At 52.1% G+C, this 5,413-nt stretch overlaps 1 long non-coding RNA gene across 1 annotated transcript; it reads right to left on the bottom strand.

Annotated features, from left to right (window-relative positions):
* Positions 1-2,936: 2,936 nt before the first annotated feature.
* LOC120395006 lies at positions 2,937-4,388 on the bottom strand. Its single transcript, XR_005592457.1, has 4 exons — positions 4,217-4,388; positions 3,648-4,037; positions 3,481-3,553; positions 2,937-3,091 (listed from the first exon to the last, which is right to left on the bottom strand). It is a non-coding gene; the product is annotated as an uncharacterized LOC120395006 (long non-coding RNA).
* Between the last annotated feature and the right edge of the window lie 1,025 nt (positions 4,389-5,413).

The following is a 5,413-nucleotide window of genomic DNA, read 5'->3' as shown; positions in this document are numbered from 1 at the left end:
GATGTTCATCATGTCTGGTGGCCTTTAACCTTAGGCTCATCTCAAGCTCTTTCCACCTATGGATGCTCTCTGCTGATTTGCTGCCTTCTCGTGGCATGCCCCATTTCTAGCCAGATTTGTCCAGTCCTTTGTTCCTGTAGAACTCAGTGTGGCTGGAACATTAGACTGGAAGAGTTTGCAACAAAAACAGTGTGCAGCATTCTGGGGTTTTGAGTACTGTGGCAGAGCTCTGCCCCTGCTCCCGTGGGTCCTGGGCTTCTAGGCGGTTTATGCTGCCTCAGTGGCTCACTGTGACCCTCCACGTAGCCCATCTCTCTCCAGGGTTAGGGTTACAGTCTACTGAGCCCTTTTCATCATAGGCTGCAAGGAGCTTGGTGAGAGAACTCCCACAGTCTCTGTTCAGCCTCCTGTCCTGACAGGGACCTGACTTCCCCTTCCAGGAGCTGTTCCTGTAGTGGTGGGTTGGGGGGACCCGGGCCCGCCCTCTACTCCAGGTTCCAGCCCAGGGACCCTAATGGTAGCAGTTGTTGGCAGCCGACCTTTCACTGCCAGAGTTGCTACATTTCCCTGGGCCACTTCCCCACCGCTCTCCTGCTTCTCCCTTCTTCACCCTTAGTTTAGGGCTCCCTTAACGATGGTTTGAGGGTGTCTTCAGTAACCAGCCCTTCAGCCACACTTCCTCTCCTCTGGCTCCCTGACTCCCCTGTCTGACTGGAGTGAGCCCTTTGTATAGTATCAGCAGGGCCTTAATTAGAGTCAGGTGGTCACATTAGCTTAATGGCCTCACCTGACTCATTACAGGTTAATTAGAGACAGGTGTTCTCATTAGCCTGGAGCAGCCCCTGCTTTGGTCAGTCAGGGAACAGAAAACTGTTAATCCAGTGGCCAGTATATCTGCCTTCTGCTATTCTGCTGGTACCCAACTGGCCTGGGTCTATCACAGTACCTAAGCCATGGCCTCTCCGCTTTGTCACCATTGGGGATTTCACATCAGGAATGTGGTGGATGGAAACTTCTATTTTCATTGTCTTTGGGGAACATGAAGTTTTTCACTTGCTGTGGCCCAGGCAGTACGAGGAAGTCCCTCAGGTTACTGCTCAAGTGGGTCCACAGTCCGGGATCATCTAGATTTAAGGAACTGAACTCAGCAGCAGCTGTTTCTTGTGCCTCCACCACACTCTTCTCTGATCTACACTTTTCTTCAGGAATGTGCATGGTTACATCCATCTGAGATGGAGATATGGATGCTGCAGTAGCTGCCAGGTCACCTGCACTCTGACTACCTGGAAGATCAGGCATCTCCTCACCACTCACATCCTCACTGGGGCCGGAAGGCTCAGCGTGAACATGTGTGTCTCTGTATCTCAGGAGAGCTCCTTCCTGCTTAGACAGAAAAGCTTCGTTTGCTTTCTTGCTTTTTCTGAATGCTGCCCCAGAGGGGCGTTTTCTTCTTTCACTCATGACTGCTGTTCTGTGCAGCTAGAGTGGCAGGGGACAAATAAGCAGGCTGGTAGCAAGTTCTGAATGAGGGAAGAGATCAGTGTCTTAAGGGCCTATTCGGCTCCTACTACTTAAGTTGACTGCCTGTTCTCCTCAAGCGGGTTCAGGGAAGCAGCAGGAAATAGGAAGCTCCCTGAGAAGCTGGTGTTAATCAGTCCATGCTCCTGGGGGTGCTCGAGAGGTACATTAGAGGCTTCTCCTCCTCTCTCTCCCTGCACCTCCTCTTGCTTTCTGTTATTCCCTCTCCCCTTTTCTCCTGCCTGCCTGTTATGTCTCTTGTGCCCCCTTCCTCCAGCACAGCACTCCAGAAGCTCTGTGCATCTACAGCAGAGAGAAAACATATGCACCAGCACCAGACACAATTTTCTACGCTCTGGGTCCTAGTGGTGCCCTGCCACAGTCTGGCACCTGCGGCAGCCGCCTCAGTTCGCCTCATGGTAAGGCCAGCCCTGTCCTGTGGGCACGGAGAACCTAACTCCCACTGAGGTCAGCCAGGGAGGCTCGATGTGCACATTGCCGGAAATAGACAGTCAGGGCAACATAATCCAGTGAAAAAAACGCGACTTGCTAATTGCAACCCAGGCTCTCACTGTGTGGCTCTTCGTCCTGCCTCTGTTGGCTGGAGCATGAGCAGAGCTTTCTGAGACAGCTGCTGTGGCTGTGGCCAGCCATTGAAGCGAGTTTCCCATCGTCTCTCTTCTGGCTGTGGATGTTTGACTGCAGCAGCCCCGCAGAGGTCCCGGCCTCGCTCTCTAATGTCCATTCTCCTCTTGCTTTCATGGCGATTCTTGGACCATTGAGTAGCCTCAGGAAAACATCCCAGCTGTGGACACAGGCACCAGCACCTATTCCCCAAGCCAAAGTCCCCTTTGCAATCCAGGGAACCAGCCTGGGTTGTCTGGAGCGCAGGGTGTGGCCCACGGTGACTGCAGACACTGCCCCTGCTGCACAGCGACTCCTGGGACCCTCTAGCCCATCAGCACTCGACTCTCCCGCGTTCTGCTGAGCGGCTGAGATCTGGGGGAACAGAAACCGTTTGTGAGAGATGGAAAATCTCCCCCCAGGAACACTCTGTCAATGGCTGCCAGAGGCCGTCCCTGTGAAACCCCAAATGTGCAGCCCCTCGGATTCCCACAGGGGAGATCTCAGCTCATTCCCTTGTCACCGGTGGCCGCAGTCTCTGACAGGGGGAATGTAGAGGGGGATTTTGCCAATGGTCCCTTCTGCAGCGCCCATAACGGGAGGAGGTTTGGCCTTGTGATGTGAGGCCTGGCTCTGAGAATCAGGGCTCCTGGGTTCTGGGGCTCTGGAATGGGGTGTGGTCTAGTGGGTGGAGCTGGATTTGTTGACAGTGAGAGAGAGGGGCTTGTGCTGAAGGACCCTGGGTCAATTCCTGTGATGTCTACATGTGGCCACGATTTTACTTGCCTCTCAATGTAGGTTATTTAGCCCATTCCTGGACATGTGTTACATCTGCTGCTGGCCACCCCTGAGATGTAGGTCCTTCATCCACACAGGGACATGGCACATCAAGGTCAATCCAGCAGCTCCCATCCGGTCTTCACCTCCGCAATGGAGGACGAGCTCTAACCTGACCAGAGAAAGACAGGGTGGTGTTCTTCAGGGGAATCTGCTGGAGCTCCTGCATCCCCTGCTCCACCTCACACCCCAACACGCTAAGGGTTTTCCAAAGATACCACTAATGTCGGATAAACAAAGCAGCTGAGATGAGGTCAATGTGGGTGGATTTACTGAGCAGACTGGTTCTAATGGAAGAACAGATTTCTCCCCTGCTCTAGGGAGATTCCCATAGGAAAAGTCTCGGATGGTTGGGGTGGGGGCAATGCAAATCCTCAGCCCCTTGAATGGCAGGAAATCAGGACTCAGGGAGTTAAGGGGTGTCTCTGTCCAGCTGGAGGGAGCAGATCTGGAGAGCAGGAAGAGCACTAGTGGCATTGTAGGAAAGCCAGTGACTTCTACCTGTGAAGGTGGCTGAAGCTTCTGGCAGACACTAGAGTCCCGGAACCTTACACCTCCTTTGGGGATCCTTTCCCTAGGAATAAAATAAGGACACCACACAGAGAATGACATTTGAATCCCAGGTCTGGGATCCAGGGAAAAGGGATGATCTCAGCCAGGCTACGTACCAGGAACCTGATTTTGGTCCCAAGAGCCACAATTACCCAGAGGAGGTTTTCTTCCCCATTTGCTTTCAGGTTATTTATTCACAGTATTCATTTGTCTGCTTTGCTTGGTCTCCACTCTCTGCAGCTGTTCATTGGTTTTAGTAACAGTCTTTCAGTTTTTGCTTCTGTTTCCGCTTCTTACAGGGTAGCATCTGCTTAGCACTTTTTAAAAAAATAAAACAATTCAAAACAAAATCCTGATCCTACATGGAAGAGGAAGGTTCCTGAGAATTTGGCTGCAGAACTTTAGTGTCTGCATATTTCAGTCCCTATTATTTATTCAGGTGCAGGTCTGATGCCATCTGCACCCTGAAGAATGCCCATATGATGCACGGGGGGCCCTTAGAATACCTGTTAAAAGAGAAGAAGAGAGTAGATTAAAAGGTGGGGAAATCAACCAATGCATCAGCCCTTCTCTGCATCACTGAAGCACCAGGCATGGGAGCGAAACAGGTTACAAATCCCCATGGTTCTTTCCCACTAGACAGACGTCCAGAAAGAAAAAGGCCTTCAGCCAATTATTTCCTTACACTCGGAAGGGGTGAAATTCAGCCCTGTGCAGCCAGCCAAGGCAAGGTCTGTGCATTACAGCGGGATTAAGTGGCACTTCACTGCCCAGGTGCTCGGAGACTTCGGTGGCACAGGTGTCCTCCTGGATTGGAACAGCCGGCTGGAATCCTGTGAGGTACAGAGCAGAGAGAGGTTTGGGCCACAACGTTCACCTCAGAGGCTGAGCTTCTGCAGACTTTCGGGATGTTCCCATCTGAGGAGGAGGATTTTGGCCAGCCCCAGCTCAGAGCTTTCAGTCACTTCAACCAGTGATTCTCTGGCACAGTTGATCTAAAGCAGCTGAACTTTTCAGGCCTTGCCCCCATCTCCGACCCCCCCTCCCACCTCGCATTGCCCTCTAACAGCCCTCTCCCTTCTCTCGATCCCTGCCAAGCCCAAATACAGAGCCTAGCCCACGCTCCTCCTCTCAGACCCTCTCCTCACACGACGCACCCTACCTTTGAGAGGCTGATCCCGGTGCCCTTTACCCAGCTCCTGGAGAAATCATGGCTCCTCAGGACAACCTGGGAGTGGGTGGTTCCAACCTCTGTGTGGGGTGCGTGGTTTTCCGTCTAAGCTTCACTGAGAGCCAGCATGTCTCGATTTCACAGGATGAGTGAAGTCTAGGAAGCGCTGCACTTCTTGAGGACTTCCCACTTCGCCCCATTTATCAATGGCTTCCACCTTATTTGGATCAATCATAACATCTTCTGGGGAGAGGATGTACCCCCAAAACTCTGTGGAGAGTTGGCTGGAGGTTCCGCTTTTCCAATTCTGCGTTGAAACCATGCAGCCGAAACCTCTCCAGGTTCGGATGTGCTGCGCGTGCTGCTCTGGATTCTCCAAAAAGAGACGTATGTCACCCCAATAGATGACACTGTCCCCAAATACATCACTGATTAAGTGTTTCAAGGTCAGGGGACCGTTAGTTAGCTCAAATAGCATATCAGACCGTTAAAATGTCCATCGTGTGTTTTGAAATCTGTCTTCCATTTGTCCCTTGCCCAAACGAGCCTTAGATTGGAAATTTGTCCCTTTACCCAGCTCCTGGAAAAATCATGGCTCCTCAGGACCACCTGGGAGTGGGTGGTTCCAACCTCTGTGTGGGGTGCGTGGTTTTCCATCTAAGCTTCACTGAGAGGCAGCATGTCTCGATTTCACAGGATGAGTGAAGTCTA

Source organism: Mauremys reevesii, unplaced genomic scaffold (assembly GCF_016161935.1).
Source record: "Mauremys reevesii isolate NIE-2019 unplaced genomic scaffold, ASM1616193v1 Contig9, whole genome shotgun sequence".
Lineage (NCBI taxonomy): Eukaryota > Metazoa > Chordata > Testudines > Geoemydidae > Mauremys > Mauremys reevesii.
This window is presented reverse-complemented; position numbering and strand designations above follow the sequence as displayed.